Below are 27,144 nucleotides of genomic sequence, written 5' to 3' on the forward strand. Positions count from 1 at the left end.
TCAAACCGGATCAGACACGCTCAAACCAGTTTGGAACATATTCAACCGGCTCAAACCGGTTTTGACGGGCTCAAGCCAGACTCAAACCGGACCAGACCAGCTCAAACCGGTTTTGACCGGCTAAAACCGGACCAGACTGCCTGAAATTGGTTTTACCCGGCTCAAACAAGACCAGTCCGGCTGAATACAGATCACACCAGCTCAAACCGGATTTGACCAGCTCAAACCGTACTCAAACCAGACCTGACTGGCTCAAACCGGTTTTGACCAGCTCAATACGTACCAGTCCAGCTGAAAACGGTTTTCATCGGCTCAAACCGGACTCAAACCGGTAAAGACCAGCTCTAACCATATCAAAACGGAGCATACTGGCTAAAACCGGATCAAACCAGACCAGACCGGTTCAAAGCGGTTTTGACCGGCTCCAACCGGACCAGACAATAACAAACCAGACCGCACCAGCTCAAACCGGTTTTGACAGGCTCAAACCGGACTCAATCCTGACCAGACAGGCTGAAAATGGTTTTATCCAGCTCAAACCAGACCGGTCTGGTCCGGTTTGAGCCGGTCTGGACCGGTTTCATTGGATTTGAGTTGGTCTGGTCCGGTTTGAGCTGGCTAAAACCGGTTTGAGCCGGTCAAAATCAGTTTGAGCCGGTCTGGTCTGTATTGAGCTGGTCATAACCGGTTTGAGCCGGTAAAAACCGGTTTGAGCCGTTGTGATACGGTTTGAGTGGGTCTGGTCCGCTTTGAGCCGGTCAAAACCGGGTTGAGACAGTCTGGTCCAGTTTCATCCGGTTGGAGTCAGTCTGGTGCGGTTTGATATGGTTTGAGCCAGTCAAAACCGGTTTGAGTCCGTTTTGAGCCGGTCAAAACCAGTTTGTGCCGGTCTAGCTGCTTTTGTCCGGATTGTTCCGGTTTGAGCGGGTCTGGTCTGGTTTGATCCAGTCTGAGCCGGTCTGGTCTGGTTTGATTCGATTTAAACTGTTGAAAACTGGTTTGAGCCGGTCTGGACCGGTTGCATCCGATTTGAGTTGGTCTGGTCCGGTTTGAGCCTGCAAAAACCGTTTTGAGCCGGTCTGGTCCAAATTGAGTCCGGTTTCAGCCGGTGAAAACCTGTCTGAGCCAGTCTGGTCCAGTTTGATCCTGTCAAAACCCGTTTAAGTCCGGTTTGAGCCAGTCAAAGATGTTGGAGCCGGTCTGGTCCGGTGTGAGCCGGTTAGAGCCGGTTGGTCCGGTTTGAGCCGGTCAAAACTGGTTTGAGCCAGTCTAAAATGGTCAAAACATGTTTGAGCCGGTCTTGTTCGTATTGAACCGGTCAAAACTGGTTTGAGCCGGTCTGGTCAGGTTTGAGTATGGTTTGAGCCGGTCAAAACCGGTTTGGCCGGTGTGGTCTCGTTTGAGCCAGTCTGGTCCGGTTTCAGCCGGTCAAAACCGGTTTGAAATGGTCTGGTCTGGTTTGACCCGTTTTGAGCCATTCTGGTCCGGTTTGATATGGTTAGAGCCGGTCTTTACCGGTTTGAGTCCGGTTTGAGCGGGTGAAAACCAGTTTGAGCCCGTCTAGCCGGTCTGGTCCAGATTGATCCGGTTTCAGCTGGTATGGTTTGGTTTTATCCGGTTTGAGCCCGTGTGGTCCGTTTTGAGCTGGTTTGAGCCGGCCAGGACAGGTTTGAGTCCGGTTAAGGCGGTCTGATCCGTTTTGAGCCAGTCAAAAGCGTTTTCACCTGGTCTGGTCTGGCTTGAGTGCAGTTTGAGCCAGTCTGTTCCGGTTTGATCCGGTTGAGCCGGTCTGCTGTGGTTTGAGCCAGTAAAAAACGGTTTGAGCCGGTCTGGTCCGGTTTGAGTCCGGTTTGAGCCGGTCAAAACCGGTTTGAGGCTATCTGGTCCGTATGGAGCTGGTCAAAATCGGTTTGAGCCAGTCTGGTCTGGTTTGAGTCTGGTTTGAGCTGGTCAAAACAGGTTTGAGCCGGTCTGGTCCAGTTTTACTCCGGTTTGAGGTGGTCAAAACATGTTTCAACCGGTTTGGTCCGGTTTGACCTGGTTTGAGCCATTCTGGTCGGGTTTGAGCCGGTCAAAACCGGTTTGAGCCGGTCTGGTCCGGTTTGAGTCCGGTTTGAGCCAGTCTGGCCCGGTTTGAGCCGGTCTGGTCGGGTTAGAGACGGTCAAAGCCGTTTACAGCCGGTCTGGTCTGGTTTCAGTCCGGTTTCATCCGGTCAAAAGGGGTTTTTGCCCGTCTGGTCCGGTTTCAGCAGGTGAAAACTGGTTTGAGCCGGTTGAATATGCTCCAAACAGGTTTGTGCCGTTCTGGACCGGTTTGATACGGTTTGAACCCGTCTGCTCTGGTTTGAGCCGGTTTGAGCCGGTCTGATCAGGTTTGAGCCAGTCAAAAGCTTTTTCAGCCTGTCTGGTTCGGTTTGAGTCCGGTTTGAGCCGTTCAAAACCGCTTTGAGCCGGTCTGGTACTGTTTGAACAATTAAAAAACCATTTGAGTCCGGTTTGAGCCGTTCAAAACTGGTTTGAACTGCTCTGGTCTGGTTTGACCCATTTTGAGCCAGTCTGGTCCGGTTTGATATGGTTAGAGCTGGTATTTACCGGTTTGAGTCCGGTTTGAGCTGGTGAAAACCGGATTGAGCCATTCTGGTCCGGTTTGATCCAGTTCGAGCCCGTCTGGTCCGTTTTGATCCGGTTGGAGCCGGTCTTGTCTGGTTTGAGTCCGGTTAAGACGGTCTGGTCCGCTTTGTGCCAGTCAAAACCGTTTTCAGCCCGTGTGGTCCGGTTTGAGTCCAGTTTGAGCCGGTCTGGTCCTGTTTGATCCGGTTGAGTCAGTCTGGTGTGGTTTGAGCCGGTCAAAAACGGTTTGAGCCGGTCTGGTCCGGTTTGAGTCCGGTTTGAGCCGGTCAAAACCAGTTTGAGGCTATCTGGTCCGTATTGAGCTGGTCAAAATCGGTTTGAGCCAGTCTGGTCTGGTTTGAGTCTGGTTTGAGCTGGTCAAAACAGGTTTGAGCCGGTCTGGTCCAGTTTTAGTCCTGTTTGAGGCGGTCAAAACATGTTTCAACCGGTTTGGTCCGGTTTGATCCGGTTTGAGCCATTCTGGTCGGGTTTGAGCCGGTCAAAACCGGTTTGAGCCAGTCTGGTCCGGTTTGAGTCCGGTTTGAGCCGGTCTGGCCCGGTTTGAGCCTGTCTGGTCGGGTTAGAGACGGTCAAAGCCGTTTACAGCCGGTCTGGTCTGGTTTTAGTACGGTTTCATCCGGTCAAAAGGGGTTTTTGCTGGTCTGGTCCGGTTTCAGCTGGTGAAAACTGGTTTGAGCCGGTTGAATATGCTCCAAACAGGTTTGTGCCGTTCTGGACCGGTTTGATACGGTTTGAGCCCGTCTGCTCTGGTTTGAGCCGGTTTGAGCTGGTCTGATCGGGTTTGAGCCGGTCAAAAGCTTTTTCAGCCTGTCTGGTTCGGTTTGAGTCCGGTTTGATCTGGTGAAAACTGGTTTGTGCCGGTCTGGTCTAAATTGTGCCGGTCAGAACCGGTTTGAGCCTGTCTGGTCTGGTTTGAGTCTGGTTTGAGCCGTTCAAAGCCGCTTTGAGCTGGTCTGGTACTGTTTGAACAATTAAAAACCCATTTGAGTCCGGTTTGAGCCGGTCAAAACCGGTTTGAACCGGTCTGGTTCGGTTTGATCCGTTTTGAGCCAGTCTGGTCTGGTTTGATATGGTTAGAGCCGGTATTTACGGGTTTGAGTCCGGTTTGAGCCGGTGAAAACCGGATTGAGCCATTCTGGTCCGATTTGATCCAGTTTGAGCCCGTCTGGTCCGTTTTGAGCCAGTTAGAGCCGGTCTTGTCTGGTTTGAGTCCGGTTAAGACGGTCTGGTCCGCTTTGAGCCAGTCAAAACCGTTTTCAGCCCGTGTGGTTCGGTTTGATTCTGGTTTGAGCCGGTCTGATCCTGGTTGATCCGGTTGAGCCGGTCTGGTGTGGTTTGAGCCGGTCAAAAAAGGTTTGAGCCTGTCTGGTCCGGTTTGAGTCCGGTCTGAGCCGGTCAAAACCGGTTTGAGCCGATCTGCTCCGTATTGAGCTGGTCAAAACCGATTTCAGCCGGTCTGGTCCGGTTTGAGATGGTCAAAACCATTTGCAGCCGGTCTGGTCTGGTTTGAATCCGTTTTCATCCGGTCAAAACCGGTTTGTGCCTTTCTGGTTTGGTGTGAGGCGGTCAAAACCGGTTTGACCCGCTCTGTTCCGGTTTGAGTCCGATTTGAGCTGGTCAAAACCGGTTTGAGCCGGTCTGGTCCGGTTTGATCCAGTGAAAACCCGTTTGAGTCCGGTTCGAGCCGGTCCAAACCGGTTTGAGCCCGTCTGGTCTGTTTTGAGTCCGGTTTGAGCCGTTCAAAACCGGTTTGAACTGGTCTGGTCCAGTTTGATCCGTTTTGAGCCAGTCTGGTCCGGTTTGATACGGTTAGAGCTGGTATTTACCAGTTTGAGTCCGGTTTGAGCGGGTGAAAACCAGTTTGAGCCCCTATGGTCCGGTTTGATCCAATTCGAGCCGGTCTGGTCCGTTTTGAGCCGGTTGGAGCCGGTCTGGTCCGGTTTGAGTCCGGTTTGAGCCGGTCAAAACGGGTTTGAGCCAGTCTGGTTCTGTTTGATCCAGTTTGAGCCGGTCAAAACCGGTTTCAGTCCGGTTTCAGCCAGTTAAATCCGGTTTGAGTCGGTCTAGATGGTCTGGTATGGATTGATCCCATTTGAGCCGTTCTGGTCCAGTATGATCTGGTGTGAGCCGGTCTTGTCTGGTACGGTTTGAGCCGGTCCACACCGGTTTGAGCCGGTGTGCTCTGGTATGAGCCGGTCTGGTCTGTATTGAGCCGGTCATAACCGGTGTGAGCCAGTCTGCTCTGGTTTGAGTCCGGTTTGAGCCAGTCAAAACCTATTTGAGCCGTTGTGGTACGTTTTGAGTGGGTCTGGTCCGCTTTGAGCCGGTCAAAACCGGTTTGAGACGGTCTGGTCCGGTTTGATATGGTTTGAGCCAGTCTAAACCGGTTTCAGTCCGTTTTGAGCCGGTCAAAACCAGTTTGAGCCGGTCTAGCTGCTCTGGTCCGGACTGATCGGGTTTGAGCCGGTCTGGTCCGGTTTGATCCGGTCTGAGCCGGTCTGATCCGATTTGATTCGATTTAAACCGGTCAAAACGGGTTTCAGCTGGTCTGGTCCGGTTTGAGCCGGTCTGTACCGCTTTCATCCGATTTGAATTGGTGTGGTCCGGTTTGAGCTGGCGAAAACCGGTTTGAGCCGGTCTGGTACAGATTGAGTCTGGTTTCTGATGGTGAAAACCTGTCTGAGCCGGTCTGGACCGGTTTGATCCAGTCAAAACCCATTTAAGTCCGGTTTCAGCGGGTCAAAGCGGTTGGAGCCGGTCTGGTCCGGTGTGGGCCGGTTAGAGCCGGTCTGGTCCTGTTTGAGCCGGTCGAAACCAGTTTGAGTCAGTCTAAAGCGGTAAAAACAGGTTTGAGCCTGTCTTTTTGTATTGAACCGGTCAATACCAGTTTGAGCCGGTCTGGTCCGGTTTGAGTCCGGTTTGAGCCGGTTAAGACCGGTTTGAGCCCGTCTGGTCTGGTTTGATCCGGTTTGAGCTGGTCAAAACCGGTTTGAGTCCAGTTTGAGCTGGTTAAATCCGGTTTGAGCCAGTCTAGAAGGTCTGGTTCAGATTGATCCGGTTTCAGCCGTTCTGGTCTGGTTTGATCCGGTTTGAGACGGTCTCGTCTGGTACAGTTTGAGCCAGTCCAAACTGGTTTGATCCGGTGTGCTCCGGTTTGAGCCGGTCAAAATCAGTTTGAGTCGGTCTGGTCTGTATTGAGCCGGTCAAAACCGGTTTGAGCCGGTAAAAACTGGTTTGAGCCGTTGTGGTACGGTTTGAGCAGGTCTGGTCCGCTTTGAGCCGGTCAAAACCGGGTTGAGACGGTCTGGTCCAGTATCATCTGGTTGGAGTCAGTCTGGTCCGGTTTGATACGGTTTGAGCCAGTCAAAACCGGTTTGTGCCGGTCTAGCTGCTCTTGTCCGGATTGATCTGGTTTGAGCCGGTCTGGTCCGGTTTGATCCGGTCTGAGCCGGTCTGGTCCAGTTTGAGCTGATCTGGACTGGTTTCATCCGATTTGAGTTGGTCTGGTCCGGTTTCAGCCGGCAAAAACCGGTTTGAGCCGCTCAAAATCAGTTTGAGCCGGTCTGGTCTGTATTGAGCCGGTCATAACCAGTTTGAGGCGGTAAAAACCGGTTTGAGACGTTGTGGTACGGTTTAAGCGGGTCTGGTCCACTTTGAGCTGGTCAAAACCGGATTGAGACGGTCTGGTCCAGTTTCATCCGGTTGGAGTCAGTCTGGTCCCGTTTGATATGGTTTGAGCCAGTCAAAACCGGTTTGAGTCCGTTTTGAGCCGGTCAAAACCGGTTTGTGCCGGTCTAGCTGCTCTTGTCTGGATTGATCCGGTTTGAGCTGGTCTGGTCCAGTTTGATCCGGTCTGAGCTGGTCTGGTTTAGTTTGATTCGATTTAAACCGGTGAAAACCGGTTTGAGCCGGTCTGGTCTGGTTTGAGCCGGTCTGGACCAGTTTCATCCGATTTGAGTTGGCCTGGTCCGGTTTGAGCCGGCAAAAACCGGTTTGAGCCGGTCTGGTCTGAATTGAGTCCGGTTCAGCTGGTGAAAACCTGTCTGAGCCAGTGTGGTCCGGTTTGATACAGTCAAAACCCGTTTAAGTCCGGTTTGAGACAGTCAAAGATGTTGGAGCCAGTGTGGTCCGGTGTGAGCCGGTTAGAGCCGGTCTGGTCCGGTTTGAGCTGGCGAAACTGGTTTGAGCCAGTCTAAAATGGTCAAAACAGGTTTGAGCCGGTCTTCTTCGTATTGAACCGGTAAAAACCGGTTTGAGCCGGTCTGGTCAGGTTTGAGTCCGGTTAGAGCCGGTCAAAACCGGTTTGGCCGGTGTGGTCCGGTTTGAGCCAGTCTGGTCTGGTTTGAGCCGGTCAAAACTGGTTTGAACCGGTCTGGTCCGGTTTGATCCGTTTTGAGCCATTCTGGTCCGGTTTGATACGGTTAGAGCCGGTCGTTAACAATTTGAGTCCGGTTTGAGCTGGTGAAAACTGGTTTAACCCCTCTAGCCGGTCTGGTCCGGATTGATCCGGTTTCAGCTGGTCTGGTTCGGTTTGATCCGGTTTCAGCCCGTGTGGTCCGTTTTGAGCCGGTTTGAGCTGGTCTGGTCCAGTTTGAGTCCGGTTAATGCGGTCTGATCTGATTGAGCCGGTCAAATCCGTTTTCACCCGGTCCGGTCCGGTTTGAGTGCAGTTTGAACCAGTCTGTTCTGGTTTGATCTGGTTGAGCCGGTCTGCTGTGGTTTGAGCCGGTCAAAAACGGTTTGAGCTGGTCTGGTCCGGTTTGAGTCCGGTTTGAGTCCGGTTTGAGCCGGTCAAAACTGGTTTGAGGCGATCTGGTCCGTATGGAGCTGGTCAAAATCGGTTTGAGCCAGTCTGGTCTGGTTTGAGTCTGGTTTGAGCTGGTCAAAACAGGTTTGAGCCGGTCTGGTCCAGTTTTAGTCCGGTTTGAGCCGATCAAAACATGTTTCAACTGGTTTGGTCCGGTTTGACCCGGTTTGAGCCATTCTGGTCGGGTTTGAGCTGGTCAAAACCGGTTTGAGCTGGTCTTGTCCGGTTTGAGTCCGATTTGAGCCGGTCTGGCCCAGTTTGAGCCGGTCTGGTCGGGTTAGAGCCGGTCAAAACCGTTTACAGCCGGTCTGATCCGGTTTCAGTCCGGTTTCATCCAGTCAAAAGCGGTTTGTGCCAGACTGGTCCGGTTTCAGCCGTTGAAAACCGGTTTGAGCCGGTTGAATATGCTCCAAAAAATTTTTGTGCCGATCTGGACCGGTTTGATATGGTTTGAGCCCGTCTGCTCCAGTTTGAGCTGGTTTGAGCCGGTCTGGTCTAGTTCGAGTCCGGATTAGCCGGTCTGGTCCAGTTTGAGTCCGGTTTGAGCCGGTCTGGTCCGTTTTGAGCCGGTCTGATAGGGTTTGAGCCGGTCAAAACCTTTTTCAGCCTGTCTGGTCCGGTTTGAGTCTGGTTTGATCCGGTGAAAACTGGTTTGTGCCGGTCTGGTCTAGATTGAGCCGGTCAGAACTGGTTTGAGCCAGTCTGGTCTGGTTTGAGTCCGGTTTGAGCCGTTCAAAACCTCTTTGAGCCGGTCTGGTACTGTTTGAACAATTAAAAACCCATTTGAGTCTGGTTTGAGCCGTTCAAAACCGGTTTGAACCGGACTGGTCCGGTTTGATCCGTTTTGAGCCAGTCTGGTCCGGTTTGATATGGTTAGAGCCAGTATTTACCGGTTTGAGTCCGGTTTGAGCCGGTGAAAACCGGATTGAGCTGGTCTGGTCTGGTTTGATCCAGTTCGAGCCCGTCTGCTCCGTTTTGAGCCAGTTGGAGCCGGTCTTGTCTGCTTTGAGTCCGGTTAAGACGGTCTGGTCCGCTTTGAGCCAGTCAAAACCATTTTCAGCCCGTGTGGTCCGGTTTGAGTCCGGTTTGAGCCGGTCTGGTCCTGTTTGATCCGGTTGAGCCGATCTGTTGTGGTTTGAGCCGGTCCAAAAAGGTTTGAGCCAGTCTGGTCCGGTTTGAGTCCGGTTTGAGCTGGTCAAAACCGGTTTGAGCCGATCTGGTCCGTATTGAGCTGGTGAAAACCGGTTTGAGCCGGTTTGGTCCGGTTTGAGACGATCAAAACCATTTTCAGCTGGTCTGGTCCAGTTTGAATCCGTTTGGTTCCGGTCAAAACAGGTTTGTGCCTTTCTGGTTTGGTGTGAGGCGGTCAAAACCGGTTTGACCCACTCTGTTCCGGTTTGAGTCCGATTTGAGCCGGTCAAATCTGGTTTGAGCCGGTCTGGTCCAGTTTGATCCGGTCAAAACCCGTTTGATTCCGGTTTTAGCGGGTCAAAACTGGCTTGAGCCGGTCTGGTCCGGTTTGAGTCCGGTTTGAGTCGGTCAAAACGGGTTTGAGCCAGTCTGTTCCAGTTTGAATTGGTTTGAGCCGGTCAAAACCGTTTTGAGTCCGGTTTGAGACGGTTAAATCTGGTTTGAGCCGGTCTGGAAGGTCTGGTTCAGATTGATCCGATTTGAGCCGTTCTTGTCCAATTTGATCCGGTGTGAGCCGGTCTCGTCTGGTACGGTTTGAGCCGGTCCAAACAGGTTTGAGCCGGTGTGCTCTTTTATTAGCCGGTCTGGTCTGTATTGAGCCGGTCATAACCGGTATGAGTCGGTCTGGTCCGGTTTGAGTCCGGTATAATCCGGTGAAAACTGATTTGTGCCGGTCTGGTCTAGATTGAGCCGGTCAGAACCGGTTTGAGACAGTGTGGTCTGGTTTTATTCCACTTTGAGTCTGTCTGTTCCAGTTTGAGCTGGTCTGGTCTGGTTTTAGCTGGTCAAAACCATTTTCAGCCGTTCTGGTCAGGTTTGAGTCCTGTTTGAGCCTGTCAAAACCGGTTTGAGCCGGTGTGGTATGGTTTGATCCTCTCTGGTCCGTTTTGAGCCGGTCAAAACCGATTTGTGCTGGTCTGGTCCGATTTGATATGGTTTGAGCCAGTCTGGAACGGTTTGATATGGTTAGAACCAGTCAAAACCGGTTAAGCTGGTCTGGTCCGGTTTGAGTCGGTCAAAATGGTTTTCACACTGTCTGGTCTGGTTTGAGTCCGGTTTGAACCGGTGTGGTCTGGTTGGATCCGGTTGATCCGGTTTGGTCTGGTTTTAGCCGGTCAAAACGTGTTTGAGACGGTCTGGTCCGGTTTGATCTGCTTTGAGCCGGTCTGGTCTGTTTTGAAACTGTCAAAACCAGTTTGCGCCGGGATGGTCAGGTCTGGTCTGGTTTCCGGCGGTCAGAACCGGTTTGAGCCGGTCTGGTCCAGTTTGAGTCCGGTTTGAGCCGGTCAACACCAGTTAGAAACGGTCTGGTCTGGTTTGAACCGGTTAAAATCTGTTTGAGCCGGTCTGGTCCAGTTTGAGTCCGGTTTGAGATGGTGAACACCAGATAGAGCCGGTTGACTCCGGTTTCAGCTGGTCAAAACCGGTGTGAGGCGGTCTGGTCCAGTTTGATCCGGTTTGAGCTGGTAAAATCCGGTTTGAGGCGGTCTGCTCCGGTTTGAGCCAGTAAAAACCGGTTTGAGCACATCTGGTCCGGTTTGAGTTCGGTTTCAGCTGGTCTGTTCTAGTTTGATACGGTTTGAGCCGGTCTTGTCCGGTTTGAGTCGGTCAAAACTGGTTTGAGCCGGTCTGGTCCGGTTTGAGCCCCTCTGGTCCCGTTTTAGCCAGTCAAAACCGGTTTGAGCCGGTCTGGTCTGGTTTGAGCCGGTCAAAACTGGTTTGAGCCGGTCTGGTCGGGTCTGTGCTGGTATGAGGCGGTCAAAACAGGTTTGAGCCGGTCTGGTCCGGTTTGAGTCCGGTTGAGCCGGTCAACACCAGTTAGAGCTGGACTTTTGTGGTTTGAGCCGATTAAAACCGGTTTGAGCTGGTCTGGTCCAGATTGAGCGGGTCAAATCCTGTTTGAGCTTGTCTGGTCCGGGTTGAGTCCGGATTGAGCCAGTCTGGTCTGATTTGAGCCGGTCAAAACCATTTTCAGCCTGTCTGATACGGATAAAACAGGTTTGAGCCGGTCTGCTCCGGTTTGATCCGGTTTGAGCTGGTGAAAACCGGTTTGAGTACGGTTTCAGCCGGTCAAAACAGGTTAGATTCCGGTTTGAGCCGGTCAAAACCGTTTTTAGCTGGTCTAGCCGCTCTGGTCCTGATTGATCTGTTTTGAGTCGGTCAAATCCTCTTTGAGCTGGTGTGCTCCAATTTGAGCCCGTTTGAGCCGGTCTGTTCCAGTTTGAGCCAGTCAACACCGGTTTGAGCCGGTCTGGTCCGGTTTGATCCTTTTTGAGCCGGTCAAAACCGGTTTGAGATGGTCACTTCCGGTAAGAGTCCGGTTTGAACGAGTCAAAACGGGTTTGAGCCGGTCTGGTCCAGTTTGATCCGGTTTGAGCCGGTCTGTTCCTGTCTGATCCGAATTGACCCGGTCTGGTCCGTATTGAGATGCTTAAAACCAGTTTAAGCCAGTCTAAGAGCCGGTCTGTGTCCGGTTTGATCCGATTTGAGCCGGTCTGGTCCTGTTTGATCCGGTCAAAACCGGGATGAACCGGTCTGGTGCGGATTGAGTCCATTTTGAGCCGGTCAAACCCGGATTTAGCCAGTCTGGTCCGGTTTAAGCCGGACTGGTCGGATTTGAGCTGGTCAAAAGCGGTTGGAGGCAGTCTGGTCCAGTTTGATCCGGTTTGAGCCAGTCTGGTCCGGTTGATCCAGTTTGAGCCAGTCAAAACCGGCTTGAGTCGGTTTGAGCCGGTCTGGTCCGCTCCAGTTTGAGTCCGGTTTGAGCCGGTCTGGTCCGGTTTGATGTGATTTGAGCTGGTCTGGCCCAGTGTGAGCCGGTCAAAACCGGTTTGAGTCGGTCTGGTCTGGTTTGAGTTCGGTTTGAGCCATTAAAAACCGGTTTGATCCGGTCTGGTCCAGTTTGGTTTGATCCAGTCTGGTCCGGTTTGATCCGGTCAAAACAGGTTTGAGTTCGTTTTAAGCCAGTCAAAATCAGATTGAGCCGGTCTCGTCCAGTTTGATCCGGTCAAAACCTATTTGAGTCCGATTTGAGCCTGTGAAAATCGGTTTGAGCTTGTCTGGTTGGGTTTTTGCCGGGTAACACCGGTTTTAGCCGGTCTAATACGGTGAAAACAGGTTTGAGCATGTCTGGTCGGGTCTGGTCTGGTTTGAGCCAGTCAAAACCGGTGTGAGCGGGTCTGGTCCGGATTGAGTCCGATTTCAGCCGGTCAAAACCGGTTTCAGCCAGTCTGGTCGGGTTTGAGCCGGTCTGGTCGGTTTTGAGCCGGTCAAAACCTGTTTGAGTCGGTCTGCTATGGTTTGAACCGGTCTACTATGGTCAAAACAGGTTTGAGCCGGTCTGGTCCGGTTTGATCCAGTGTAATCTGATCTAAACCGGTTTGAGACTTTTGGATACTGTGTGGTCTGGTTTGTGCTGGGCAAAACCGGTTTGATCCGGTTTGAGCCAGTCAAAACCGGTTTGATACGGTTTGATTCGGTCTGGTCCGTTTTGAGCAGGTTAGATCCGGTCTATCCGGTTTGTTCCGGTATAATCCGGTTTGAGCCGGTCTGTTTCTGTTTGATCCGGTTTGAGCCGGTCTTGTCTGGTTTGAGCCAGTTTGAGCCGGTCTGCTCCGGTTTGATACGGTTTGAGCCGGTCTGACCCAGTTTGAGCCGGTCAGAACCGGTTTGAGCCGGACTGGTCCAGTTTGATCCGGTTTGAGCCGTTCTGGTTTAGTGTGATCCAGTTTAAGCTGGTTTGCTCCTGGTCCCTTTTAAGACAGTCTGGTTCAGTTTGAGTCCGGTTTGAGCTAGTGAACACTGGATAGAGCCGGTTTGCTCAGGTTTGAGCCGGACAAAACCGGTTTGAGACAGTCTGTTCTGGTTTGAGTCTGGTTTGAGCCGGTCAAAACCGGTTTGAGCCGGGCTGGTGTGGTTTGGGTCGGTCAAATCCTGTTTGTGCCAGTCTGGTCCGGATTGAGGCAGTTTGAGCCCGACTGGTCTGGTTTGAGCCGGTCAACACCGGTTTGAGCCAGTCTGGTCCGGTTTGTGCAGGTCAAAACATTTTTGAGCCTGTCTGGTTGGTTTGAGTCCGGTTAGAGCCTGTCTGGTTCGGTTTGAGCCGGTTTGAGACGGTCTAGTCCAGCTTGAGTCGGTCAAAACAGGTTTGAGCCGTTCTGGTCCGGTTTCAGTGCGGTTTGAGCCTGTCAAAACCAGTTTGAGGCAGTCTGGTCTGGTTTCATCCGATTGGAGCCTGTCTGGTACAGTTTGAGACCGGTTTGAGCCGGCCTAAGTTGGTTTGAGCAGGTCTGGTCCAGTTTGATCCGGTCAAAACCAGTTTGATTCCGGTTTGAGCCGGTCAAAACCGGATTGAGTCTGGTTTGAGCCAGTCAAAACCGGTTTGAGTCAGTCTGGTTCGGTTTCATCTGGTTTGAGCTGGTCGGGTCGGGTTTGAGCCTGTCAAAACGGGTTTGAGCTGGTCTGGTCGGGTTTGAGTCCGGTTTGAGCTTTCCCTTCCAGAAGCCTTTCCGTAAGACTGTTCTTGTGGAATTTGCAAAGGGATATTTAGAAGCCCATAGAGGCCTATGGGGAAAAGGAAAATATACTCAGATGAAAACTGGAAAGAAGTTTTCTGAGAAACTGCTTTGTGTTGTGTGACTTTCACTCACTGAGTTACAGCAGTATGTCGTCAAGCTGTTTGCCAGCCTTATTTCTGTGGAATCTGAGAAGTGATAATTCAGATCCCTTGGAAGACTATAGGGCCAAAGGAAATCTCCTCCGATCAAAATGAGAAAGAAGCTTTCTTAGAAACTTCTTTGTGATCTGTGTATTCATCTCACAGAGTTACAGATTTCCCCTCAAGAAGGCTTTCACTATGACTGTTCTTGTGGAATTTGCAAAGTGATATTTGGAAGCCCACAGAGGGCTATGGTGAAAAAGGAAATATCTTCCGTTAAAAACTGGAAAGAGGCTTTCTGAGAAATTGCTTTGTGTTCTGTGATTTCATCTCAAAGAGTTACAGCTTTCCCCTCAAGAAGCCGTTCCCTAAGACTGTTCTTGTGGAATTTGCAAAGTGATATTTGGAAACCCTTGGAGTGTTACAGTGAAAAGAGAAATATTCTCAGATAAAAACTGGAAAGAACCTTTCTGAGAAACTGCTTTGTGTTCTGTGAATTCATCTCCCAGAATTACAGCTTTCCCCTCCAGAAGCCGTTCGCTAAGACTGATCTTGTGGAATTTGCAAAGGGATATTTGGAAGCCCATAGAGGCCTATGGTGAAAAAGAAAATATCCTCAGATGAAAACTGGAAAGAAGCTTTCTGAGAAACTTCTTTGGGATCTGTGAATTTATCTCACAGAGTTACAGCTCTCACCTCCTCAAGCCTTTCACTAAGACTGTTCTTGTGGGATTTGCAAAGTGATATTGGGAAGCCCTTGGAGGGCTATGGTGAAAAGGGAAATATCCTCAGATAAAAACTGGAAAAAAGCTTTCTGACAAACTGCTTTGTGTTCTGTGAATTAATCTCCCAGAGTTACTGCTTTCCCCTCCAGAAGCCATTCGCTATGACTGTTCTTGTGGAATTTGCAAAGGGATATTTGGAAGCCCATAGAGGCCTATGGTGAAAAAGAAAATATCCTCAGATGAAAACTGGAAAGAGGCTTTCTGAGAAACTGTTTTATGATGTGTGACTTCCACTCACTGAGTTGCAGATGTATTTCATGGAGCTGTTTGCTAGCCTTATATCTGTGGAATCTGAGAACTGATATTTCGGTTCCCTTGGAAGACTATAGGGCCAAACAAAATATCCTTCGATCAAAATGATAAAGAAGCTTTCTGAGAAACTTCTTTGTTATCTGTGAATTAATCTCACGGAGTTACAACTTTCTCCTAGAGAAGCCTTTCGCTAAGACTGTTCTTGTGGAATTTGCAAAGTGATATTTGGAACCCCTGCAAGGCTATGGTGAAAGGGGAAATATCCTCAGATAAAAACCTGAAAGAAGGTTTCTGAGAAATTGCTTTGTGATGTGTGACTTCTACTCAATGAGTTACAGCTGTATTTCGTGGAGCTGTTTGCAAGCCTTATTTCTGTGGAATCTGAGTACTGATATTTCTGATCCCATGGAACATTATAGGACCAAAGGAAATATTCTCCAATGAAAATGAGAAAGAAGCTTTCTGAGAAACTTCTTTCTGATCTGTAAATTCTTCTCCCAGAGTTTCAGCTTTCCCCTCAAGAAGCCTTTCGCTAAGACTGTTCTTGTGGAATTTGCAAAGTGATATTTGGAAGCCCATGGAGGGCTACGGTGAAAAGGGAAATATCTTCATATAAAAACTGGAAAGAACCTTTCTGAGAAACTGTTTTCTGTTCTGTGAATTCATCTCACAGAGTTACAGCTTTTCCCTCCAGAAGCCGTTCTCTGACACTGTTCTTGTGGAATTTGCAAAGGGATATTTGAAAGCCCATAGAGGCCTATGGTGAAAAAGAAAATATCCTCAGATGAAAACTGGAAAGAAGCTTTCTGAGAAACTGGTTGGGATGTGTGACTTTCACTCATTCAGTTACAGCTGTATTTCGTGGAGTTGTGGGCATGTCTTATTTCTGTGGAATCTGAGAACTGATATTTCGGATCCCTTGGAAGAGTATAGGGCCAATGGAAATATCCTGCGATCATAATAAGAAAGAAGATTTCTGAGAAACTGCTTTGTCATGTGTGACTTCCACTCGTTCAGTTACAGCTGTATTTCGTGGAGTTGTGGGCCAGCCTTATTTCTGTGGAATCTGAGAAGTGATATTTCTGATCCCTTATAAGTATATAGGGACAAACGAAATATCCTCCGATCAAAATGGTAAGGAAGCTTTCTGAGAAACCTCTTTGTGTTCTGTGAATTCATCTCAAAGAGTTACAGCTTTCCCCTCAAAAAGCCTTTCCGTAAGACTGTTCTTGTGAAATTTGCAAATTGATATTTGGAAGCCCTTGGAGGGCTATGGTGAAAAGGGAAATATCCTCAGATAAAAACTGGAAAGAAGCTTTCTCAGAAAATGCTTTGTGTTCTGTGAATTCATCTCCCAGAGTTAAGGCTTTCCTCTCCAGAAGCCGTTCGCAAAGACTGTTCTTGTGGAATTTGCAAAAGAATATTTGAAAGCCCATTGAGGCCTATGCTGAAAAAGAAAATATCCTCAGATGAACACTGGAAAGAAGCTTTCTGAGAAACTGCTTTGTGACATGTGACTTCCACTCACTGAGTTCCAGCTGTATTTCGTGGAGCTGTTTGCTAGCCTCATTTCTGTGGAATATGAGAACTGATATTTCGGATCCTTTGAAAACTATAGGGCCAAAGGAAATATCCTCCGATCAAAATGAGAAAGAAGCTTTCTGTGAAACTTCTTTGTGATCTGTGAATTCATCTCACAGAGTTACAGCTTTCCCCTCAATAAGCCTTCCAATTAGACTGTTCTTGTGGAATTTGCAAAGGGATATTTGGAAGCTCATAGAGGCCTATGGTGAAAAAGAAAATACCCTCAGAAGAAAATTGGAAACAAACTTTCTGAGAAACTGCTTTGTGATGTGTGACCTCCACTCACTGAGTTACAGCTGTATTTCATGGAGCTGTTTGTGAGCCTTATTTCTGTGGAATCTGAGAACTGATATTTCGGATCCCTTGGAAGACTCTACGGCCAAGCAAAACATCCTCCAATCAAAATGAGAAAGAAACTTTCTGAGAAACTCCTTTGTGTTCTGTGAATTCATCTCACAGAGTTACAGCTTTCCCCTCATGAAGTCTTTCGCTAAGACTGTTCTTGCGGAATTTGCAACGTGATATGTGGAATCCCTTGGAGGGCTGTTGTGAAAAGGGAAACATCTTGAGATAAAAACTTGAAAGAAGCTTTCTGAGAAACTGCTTTGTGTTCTGTGAATTCATCTCCCAGAGTTACAACTTTCCTCTCTAGAAGCCGTTCGCTAAGACTGTTCTTGTGAAATTTGCAAAGGGATATTTGGAAGCCCAAAGAGGCCTATGCTGAAAAAGAAACTATCCTCAGATGAAAACTGGAAAGAAGCTATCTGAGAAACTGCTTTGTGATGTGTGACTTCCACTCACTGAGTTACAGCTGTATTTCATGGAGCTGTGTGCTAGCTTTAATTCTGTGGAATCTGAGAATTGATAATTCGGATCCCTTTGAAAACTATAGGGCCAAAGGAAATATCCTCTGATCAAAATGAGAAAGAACTTTCTGAGAATCTTCCTTGTGATCTGTGAATTCATCTCAAAGAGTTACATCTTTCCACTCAAGAAGTCTTTCGCTAAGACTGTTCTTGTGGAATTTACAAAATGATATTTGGAACCCCTGCAGGGCTATGTTGAAAGGGGAAATATCCTCAGATAAAAACCTGAAAGAAGCTTTCTGAGAAACTGCTTTGTGTTCTGTGAATTAAACTCCCAGAGTTACAGTTTTCCCCTCCAGAAGCCGTTCACTAAGACTGTTCTTGTGGAATTTGCAAAGGGATATTTGGAAGCCCATAGAGGCCTATGGTGATAACGTAAATATCCTCAGATGAAAACTGGATGGAAGCTTTCTGAGAAACTGCTTTGTGATGTGTGACTTCCACTCACTGAGTTGCAGATGTATTTCATGGAGCTGTTTGTGAGCCTGTGGAATCTGAGAACTGATATTTCGGATCCCTTGGAAGAATCTAGGGCCAAACAAAACATCCTCCGATCAAAATGAGAAAAAAGCTTTCTGAGAAACTCCTTTGTGTTCTGTGAATTCATCTCACAGAGTTACAGCTTTCCCCTCAAGAAACTTTTCACTAAGACTGTTATTGTGGAATTTGCAATGTGATTTGTGGAATCCCTTGGAGGGCTATGGTGAAAAGGGAAACACCTTGAGATAAAAACTTGAAAGAAGCTTTCAGAGAAACTGCTTTGTGTTCTGTGAATTCATCTCCCAGAGTTACAACTTTCCCCTCCAGAAGACGTTCGCTACGACTGTTCTTGTGGAATTTGCAAAGGGATATTTGAAGCCCAAAGAGGCCTATGCTGAAGAAGAAACTATCCTCAGATGAAAACTGGAAAGAAGCTGTTTGAGAAACTGCTTTGTGATGTGTGACTTCCACTCACTGAGTTACAGCTGTATTTCATGGAGCTGTTTGGTAGCCTTATTTCTGTGGAATCTGAGAATTGATAATTCTGATCCTTTTGAAAAGTATAGGGCCAAAGGAAATATCCTCTGATCAAAATGAGAAAGAACTTTCTGAGAAACTTCCTTGTGATCTGTGAATTCATCTCACAAAGTTACATCTTTCCACTCAAGAAGCCTTTCGCTAAGACTGTTCTTGTGGAATTTGCAAAATGATATTTGGAACCCCTGCAGGGTTTTGGTGAAAGGGGAAATATCCTCAGATAAAAACCTGAAAGAACCATTCTGAGAAACTGCTTTGTGTTCTGTGAATTAATCTCCCAGAGTAACAGCTTTCCCCTCCAGAAGCCGTTCGCTAAGACTGTTCTTGTGGAATTTGCAAAGGGATATTTGGAAGCCCATAGAGGCCTATGGTGAAAATGTAAATATCTTCAGATGAAAACTGGATAGAAGCTTTCTGAGAAACTGCTTTGTGATGTGTGACTTCCACTCATTCAGTTCCAGCTGTATTTCGTGGAGTTGTGGGTTGGCCTTCTTTCTGTGGAATCTGCAATCTGATATTTCGGATTCCTTGGAAGACTATAGGGCCAAGGGAAATATCCTATGATCAAAATGAGAAAGGAGCTTTCTGAGAAACTTCTTTGTGTTCTGTGAATTCATCTCACAATGTTACAGCTTTCCCCACAAGAAGCCATTCGCTAATATTGTTCTTGTGGAATTTGCAAAGTGATATTTGTAAGCCCATGGTGTGCTATTGTGAAAAGGGAAATATCCTCAGATGAAAACTAGAAAGAACCTTTCTGAGAAACTGCTTTGTGTTTTGTGATTTCATCTCAAAAAATTACAGCTTTCCCCTCCAGAAGCCGTTTGCTAAGACTGATCTTGTGGAATTTGCAAAGGGATATTGGGAAGCCCCTGGAGGGCTATGGTGAAAAAGAAAATATCCTCAGATGAAAACTGGAAAGAATCTTTCTGAGAAACTGCTTTATGATGTGTGACTTCCACTCACGGAGTTACAGCTGTATTTCGTGGAGCTGTTTGTGAGCCTTATTTCTGTGGAATCTGAGAACTGATAATTCGGATCCCTTTGAAGACTATAGAGCCAAAGAAATATCCTCTGATCAAAATGAGAAAGAAGCTTTAAGAGAAACTTCTTTGTGATCTGTGAAATCATCACACAGGGTTACAGCTTTCCCTTCAAGAAGCCTTTCGCTAAGACTGTTCCTGCGCAATTTGCAAAGTGATATTTTGAAGCACATGGAGGGCTATCGTGAAAAGAGAAATATCCTCATATAAAATCTGGAAAGAAGATTTCTGAGAAACTGCTTTGTGTTCCATGAATTCATATCCCAGATTTACAGCTTTCCCCTCCAGAAGCCATTCGGTAGGACTGTTCTTGTGGAATTTTCAAAGGGATACTTTGAAGCCCATAGAGGCCTATGGTGAAAAAGAAAATATACTCAGATGAAACCTGGAAAGAAATTTTCTGAGAAACTGCTTTGTGATGTGTGACTTCCTCTCACTGAGTTACAGTTGTATTTCGTGTAGCTGTTTGCTAGCCTTATTTCTGTGGAATCTGAGAAATGATATTTCAGATCCCTTGGAAGACTATAGGGAAAAAGGAAATATCCGCCGATCAAAATGAGAAAGAAGCTTTCTGAGAAACTTCTTTGTGATCTGTGAATTCATCTCCCAGAGTTACAGCTTTCCTCTCAAGAAGCCTTTCGCTAAGACTGTTCTTCTGGAACTTGCAAAGTGTTATTTAGAAGCCCATGGAGGGCTATGGTGAAAAGGGAAAAATCCTCATATAAAAACTGGAAAGAAGCTTTCTGAGGTACTGCTTTGTGTTCTGTTAATTCATTTCACAGAATTACAGCTTTCTCCTCCAGAAAACGTTTGCTAAGACTGTTCTAGTGAAATTTGCAAAGGGATATATGGAATCCCTTAGTGTCCTAGGGTGAAAAAGAAAATATCCTCAGATGACAACTGAGTAGAAGTTTTCTGAGAAACTGCTTTGTGTTGTGTGACTTCCACTCACTGTGTTACAGCTGTATTTCATGGAGCTGTTTGCTAGCCTTATTTCTGAAGACTCTGACAACTGATATTTCGAATCCCTTTGAAGACTATAGGGCCAAAGGAATTGTCCTCCAATCAAAGTGAGTAAGAAGCTTTGTGAGAAACATCTTTGTGATCTGTGAATTCATCTCACAGAGTTACAGCTTTCCCGTCAAGAAGCCTCTCGCTAAGACTGTTCTTGTGGCATTTGCAAAGTGATATTTGGAAGCCCATGGAGGGCTATGGTGAAAAGGGAAGTATCCTCAGATAAACACTGGAAAGAAGCTTTCTGAGAAACTGCTTTGTGTTCTGTGAATTCATCACACAGAGTTACAGCTTTCCCCGCCAGAATCCGTTGGCTGAGAGTGTTCTTGTGGAATTTGCAAAGGGATATTTGGAAGCCTATAGAGGCCTATGTTGAAAAAGGAAATATACTCAGTTTAAAACTGGAAGGAAGCTTTCTGAGAAACTGATTTGTGATGTGTGACCTCCATCACTGAGTTTCATTTGTATTTCGTGGAGTTGTGTGCTAGCCTTATTTCTGTGGAATCTGAGAACTGATATTTCGGAGCCCTTTGAGGACTATAGGGCCAAAGGAAATATCCTCTGATAAAAATTAGAAAGAAGCTTTCTGAGAAACTACTTGAATACGGTCCAAACCTGTTTGAGCCAATCTGGTCCGGTTTGAGCTGGTCAAAACCGGTTTGAGCCGGTCTGGTCCGGTTTGAGCCGTTCTGGTCCAGTTTGAGCCAGTCTGGTCTGGTTTGAGCTGGTCAAAACCGGTTTGAGCCGGGCTGGTCAGGTCTGGTCTGCTTTGAGGTGGTCAGAACCGGTTTGAGCCAGTCTGGTCCGGTTTGAGTCCGGTTTCAGCCGGTCAACACCGGTGAGAGTCGGTCTGGTCTGGTTTGAGCCAGTTAAAACTGGTTTGAGCAGGTCTGGTCCGGTTTGAGTCCGGTTTGAGCCAGTGAACACCTGTTAGAGCTGGTTGGCTCTGGTTTCAGCCTGTCAATACTGGTGTGAGGCGGTCTGGTCCGGTTTGATCAGGTTTGAGCCCGTAAAAACCTTTTTGTGGTGGTCTGGTCCGGTTTGAGCCAGTCAAAACCGGTTTGAGATGGTCTGGTCCGGTTTGAGTTCGGTTTGAGCCGGTCTGTTCCTGTTTCATCCGGTTTGAGCCGATCTGGTCCGATTTGAGCCGGTCAAAACCGGTTTGAGACGGTCTCGTCCCGTTTCATCTGCTTTGAGCCGGTCTGTTCCGATTTGAGCCGCTCTGGTCCGGTTTGAGCCGGTCAAAACAGGTTTGAGCTGGGCTGGTCTGGTTTGAGCCTCTCTGGTCCTGTTTGAGCCGGTCAAAACCGGTTTGAACCGGTCTGGTCTGGTTTGAGCCGGTCAAAACTGGTTTGAGCCGGTCTGGTCAGGTCTGGTCTGGTATGAGGCGGTCAAAACAGGTTTGAGATTGTCTTGTCCGGTTTGAGTCCGGTTTGAGCCAGTCAACACTGGTTAGAGCCGGACTTTTGTGGTTTGAGCTGGTTAAAACCGGTTTGAGCCGGTCTGGTCCGGTTTGAGATGGTCAAATCCAGTTTGAGCTGGTCTGGTCCGGTTTGCGTCCGGATTGAGCCAGTCTGGTCTTGTTTGAGCTGGTCTAAACCATTTTCAGCCGGTCTAATACTGATAAAACAGGTTTGAGTCGGTCTGGTCCGGTTTGATCCGGTTTGAGCCGGTCAAAACCGGTTTGAGTCCGGTTTGAGCCGGTCAAAACAGGTTAGAGTCTGATTTGAACCGGTCAAAACCGATTTTAGCCGGTCTATCCGCTCTGGTCCTGATTGATCCGTTTTGAGTCGGTCCAATTCTCTTTGAGCTGGTCTGGTCCTGTTTGAGCCCGTTTGAGCCCGTCTGATCCAATTTGAGCCGGTCTGGCCAGGTATGAGCCGGTCTGGACCGGTTCGAGTCAATCAAAACCGGTTTGAGTCGGTCTGGTCCAGTTTGATTCTGGTTTGAGCCAGTGAAAAGTGGTATGAACCAGTCTGGTCCGGTTTGAGCTGGTTTGACCCTGTCTGGTCCGTTTTGATCCGGTTGAGCCAGTCTGGTCTGGTTTAAGCCAGTCAAAACCGGTTTGAGACGGTCTGCTCTGGTTTGAGACCGGTCTGAGCCGGTCAAAACCGGTTTGAGCCTGGTGAATATGTTCCAAACAGGTTTGAGCCGGTCTGATCCGGTTTGTTCCGGTTTCAGCCGGTCTGGACCGTTTTGAGCCGGTCTGGTTTGGTTTGAGTCCGGTTTGAGTCTGTCAAAACCGGTTTGTGCTGGTCTGCTCCGATTTGAGCCGGTCAAAACTGATTCGAGCTGTTGTGGTCCGGATTGAGCCGGTCATAACCGGTTTTAGCCGGCCTGATCAGGTTTGAGTTGGTTTGAGCCGGTCGGGTTTGGTTTGATCCGATTTGATCCGGTCTGGTCCGTATTGAGACGGTTAAAACCGGTTTGAGCCGGTCTAAGAGCCAGTCTGGTCCGCTTTGATCCGGTTTGAGCTCGTCTGGTCCGGTCCGGTTTGAGCCGGTCAAAACCGGTTTGAGTCGGTCTGGTTCGGTTTGAGTCCGGTTTGAGCCGGTCAAACCCGGTTTGAGCCAGTCTGGACCGGTGTAAGCCGGTCTGGTCGGATTTGAGCCGGTAAAAATCTGTTTGAGCTTGTCTGGACAGGTTGGAGTCTGGTTTGAGCCACACAAAACCAGTTTGAGTCAGTCTGGTCTGGTTTGATCTGGTTTATCCGGTCTTGTCTGGTTTGATCCGGTTTGAGTCGGTCAAAACCGGTTTGAGTCCCGTTTGAGCTGGTATGGTCCGTTCCGGTTTGAGTCCGGTTTGAGCTGGTTTGAGCCGCTCTGGTCCAGTTTGAGCCAGTTTGAGCCGGTCTGGTCTGGTTTGATCTGCTTCGAGCCAGTCTGGCCTGGTTAGAGCCGGTCAAAACCGGTTTTAGACGGTCTGGTCCGGTTTGATCCGGTTTGAGCCATTCTGGTCCGGTTTTAGGCGGCCAAAACCGGTTTGAGCCGGTCTCGTTCTGTTTCATCTGGTCAAAACCGGTTTGAGTCGGTCTGTCCCAGTTTGAGCTGGTCAAAACCGGTTTTAGCCAGTCTAGTCCGGTTTGAGCCGTTGTAATACGGACAAAACAGTTTTGAGCCAGTCTGGTCCGGTTTGATCCAGTTTGAGCCCGTCTGTTCCGGTTTGAGATGGTTTGAGCCGATCCGGTCCAGTTTGATTCCGGTTTGATCTGGTTTGAGACCGTCTGGTCCAGTTTGATCTGCTTTGAGCCAGTTAATACTGGTTTGGGTCCGGTTTGAGCCTGTCTAGTTGGTCTGGTACGGATTGTTCCGGTTTGAGCTGGTCTGGTCCGGTTTGATCCGGTTTGAGCCTGTCTGGTCCGGTTTGAGCCGTTGTGGTCCGGTTGGAGCCGGTCAAAACCATTTACAGCCGGTCTAGTCCGGTTTAAGACCTTTTTGATCCGGTCAAAACCGGTTTCAGCCGGTCTGGTCCGGTTTGAGTCCTGTTTGAGCTGGTCACAACCGGTTTGTGCCGTTCTGGTCCGTTTTCATCCGGTCAAAACCCTTTTGAGTCAGGTTTGAGCTGGTCAAAATCGGTTTGAGCCTGTCTGGTCTGTATTGAGCCAGTCATAACCGGTTTGAGCCTGTCTGATCCGGTTTGAGTCCGGTTTGAGCCGGTCAAAACCGGTATGAGCCTTTGTGGTACGGTTTGAGCGGGTCTGGTCCTGTTTGAGCCGGTCAAAACCGGTTTGGGCCTGTCTGGTCCGGTTTGAGCCGGTTTGAGTCAGTCAAACCTGGTTTGAGTCAGTCCGCTCTGGTTTGAGCTGGTAAAAACCGGTTTCGGCCGGTCTGGCCTGGTTTGAGCCGGTTTGTGCCAGTCTGGTCTGGTTTGAGTCGGGTTAAGCCAGTCTGGTCCGGTTGAGCCGGTCAAAACCGTTTTCAGACGTTCTGGTCCGGATTGATCCGGTTTGAGACGTTCTGGTCCAGTTTGATCCGGTTGAGCCGATCTGGTTTGGTTTTAGCCGGTCAAAACCGGTTTGAACCGGTCTGGTCCGGTTTGAGTCTGGTTTGAGCCGGTCCAAACAGGTCTGGTCGTGTTTGAGTCCGTATTGAGCCTGTCAAAACCGGTTTGAGCCGGTCTGGTCTGCTTTGAGTCCGGTTTGCGCTGGTGAAAACAAGTTTCAGCCGGTCTGGTCCGGTTTGAGTCCGGTTTGAGCCGTTCAAAACAGGATTGAGCCGGTCTGGTCCAGTAAGAGCTGGTAAAAACCAGTTCAAGCCGGTCTGGCCCGGTTTGAGCCGGTTTGAGCCGTTCTGGTCTGGTTTGAGTCCGGTTAAGCCAGTCTGGTCCGATTTGAGCCGGTCAAAACAGGTTTGAGCCGTCTAGTCCGGTTTGAGTCCAGTTTGAGCCGGTCAAAACCAGTTTGAGCCGGTCTGGTCCGGTTTGAGTCCGGTTTGTTCCGGTCCAAACCGGTTTGAGTCCAGTTTGAGCCGGTCAAAACAGGTTTCCGCTGGTCTGGTCTGGTTGAACCGGTTTGAGCCGGTCTGGTACGGTTTGAGCCTGTCGAAACCAGTTTGAGCCGGTCTAATATGGTCAAAACAGGTTTGAGCCGGTCTGGTCCGGTTTGATCCGGTTTGAGCCGGTGAAAAGCGAGCTGATCAAAACAGGTTTGAGACAGTATGGTTGGTGTAAGCCAGTCTGGTCCCGTTTGAGCCAGTTACAACCGGTTTGAGCCGGTCTGGTCCGTTTTGTGCTGGTTAAAACCGGTTTTGAGCTGGTATGGTCCAGTTTGAGTCCGGTTTGAGCCCATCAAAAACCGGTTTGAGCCGGTTGAATATGGTCCAAACAGGTTTGAGACGGTCTGATCCGTTTTGAGCCGGTCTAGACCGGTTTGAGGCAGTCAAAACTGATTTGAGCCGGTCTGCTCCGGTATGAGCTGGTCAATACCTGCTTTAGCCTGTCTAGTCGGTCTGGTCCGGTATGAGCCTGTCAAAACCGTTTTTCAGCCAGTGCGGTCCGGTTTGAGTCCAGTTTGAGCCGGTCTGGTCCTGTCTGATCCGGTTGATCCGGTCTGGTGTGGTGTGAGCCGGTCAAAAAAGGTTTGAGCCGGTTCTGTTCCGGTTTGAGTCCGGTTTGAGCCGGTCAAAACCGGTTTGAGCCGATCTGGTCCGTATTGAGCTGGTCAAAACCGGTTTGAGCCGGTGTGGTCCGGTTTGAGCCGGTCAAAACCATTTTCAGCCGGTCTTGTCCGGTTTGAATCCGGTTTGATCCGGTCAAAAACTGGTTTGTGCCATTCTGGTCCGGTGTGAGGCGTTCAAAACCAGTTTGAACCACTCTGGTCCAGTTTGAGTCCGATTTGAGCCGGTCAAACCGGTTTGAGCCGGTCTGGTCCGGTTTGATTCCGTTCAAAACTCGTTAGAGTCCTGTTCGAGCCGGTCAAAAACCGGTTTGAGGCCGGTCAGGTCTGGTTTGAGTCCGCTTTGAGCCGGTCCAAACCAGTTTGAGTCAGGTTTGGGCTGGCCAAAACAGGTTTCAGCCGGTCTGGTCTGGTTTGATGCGGTTTGAGACGGTCTGGTCCGTTTTGAGCCAGTCAAAAACCGGTTTGAGCCGGCTAATATGGTCAAAACAGGTTTGAGCCGGTCTGGTCTGGTTTGATACGATTTGAGCTGGTGAAAACCGGTTTGAGTCCGGTTTGAGCCGGTCAAAACCTGTTTGAGTCCGGTTTGAGCCGGTCAAAACCTGTTTGAGCCGGTGTAGCCAGTCTGGTTCAGATTTATCCATTTTGAGCCGGTCGGGTCCAGTTTGATCCGGTTTGAGCCGGTCTGGTCTGGCCTGCTTTGATCCGGTCAAACCGGTTTAGTCGGTTTGAGCCGGTCAAAACCGGTTTGAGCTGGTGTGGTGCGGTTTAAGATGGTCAAAACCGGTTTGAGCTGGTGTGGTCCGGTTTGAGCCGGTCAAAACCGGTTGGAGTCTGGTTTGAGCAGGTCAAAACCGGCTTGAGCCGGTCTGGTCCGGTTTGAGCTCGTCAAAACGTGTTTGAGCCAGTCTGGTCCGGTTTGATCCGTCTTGAGCCGGTCAAAACCAGTTTGAGTCCGGTTTGAGCCAGTTAAATCTGGTTTGAGCCATTCTAGAATGTCTGGTTCGGATTGATCTGGTTTGAGCCGTTCTGGTCCAGTTTGATCCGGTGTGATCCGGTCACGTCTGGTACGATTTGAGCCGGTCCAAACCGGTTTGAGCCTGTGTGCTCTGGTATGAGCCGGTCTGGTCTGTATTGAGCCAGTCATAACCGGTTTGAGACGGTCTGGTCCGTTTTGAGTCCTGTTTGAACCAGTCAAAACCAGTTTGAGCTGTTGTGGTACGTTTTGAGTGGGTCTGGTCCGCTTTGAGCCAGTAAAAACCGGTTTGAGACGGTCTGGTCTGGTTTGATCTGGTTGGAGTCAGTCTGGTCCGTTTTGATACGGTTTGAGCGAGTCAAAACCGGTTTGAGTCCGTTTTGAGCCGGTAAAAAACCAGTTTGAGCCGTTCTAGCTGCTCTGGTCCGGATTGATCCGGTTTGAGCCGGTCTGGTCCGATTTGATCCGGTCTGAGCCGGTCTGGTCCGGTTTGATCCGTTTTGAGCCAGTCTGGCCCGGTTTGATACGGTTAGAGCCGGTCTTTACCGGTTTGAGTCCGGTTTGAGCCGGTGAAAACCGGTTTCAGCCCGTCTAGCCGGTCTGGTCCGGATTGATCTGGTTTCAGCTGGACTGGTTCGGTTTGATCGGTTTGAGCCCGTGTGGTCCGTTTTTGAGCGGTTTGAGCCGTTCTGATCGGGTTTGAGCCGGACAAAACCGGTTTGAGCTGGTCTGGTCCGGTTTGAGTCCGGTTTGAGCCGATCGGCGCCCAGTTTGAGCCGGTCTGGTGGGGTAAGAGCTGGTCAAAACCCTTTACAGCCTGTCTGGTCCGGTTTCTGTCCGGTTTCATCCGGTTAAAACCGGTTTGTGCTGGTCTGGTCCGGTTTGAGCTGGTGAAAACCGGTTTGAGCCGGATTAATATGCTCCAAACAGGTTTGAGCCAGTCTGGTCAGGTTTGATACGGTTTGAGCCAGTGTGGTCCAGTTTGATAGGGTAGAGCCGGTCAAAACCGGTTTGAGTCCGGTTTGAGCCGGTCAAAACCGGTTTGAGCCCGTCTCGCCAGTCTGGTCCGGAGTGATCCGTTTTGAGCCTGTCTGGTCCGTTTTGATCCAGTTCGAGCCCATCTGGTCCATATTGAGCTGGTGGGAGCCGGTCTAGTCTGCTTTGATCCGGTTTGAGTCGGTCTGGTCTGGCCTGGTTTGATCCGGTCA

This window comes from Chlorocebus sabaeus, chromosome 10 (genome assembly GCF_047675955.1).
Source record: "Chlorocebus sabaeus isolate Y175 chromosome 10, mChlSab1.0.hap1, whole genome shotgun sequence".
Classification (NCBI taxonomy): Eukaryota; Metazoa; Chordata; class Mammalia; order Primates; family Cercopithecidae; genus Chlorocebus; species Chlorocebus sabaeus.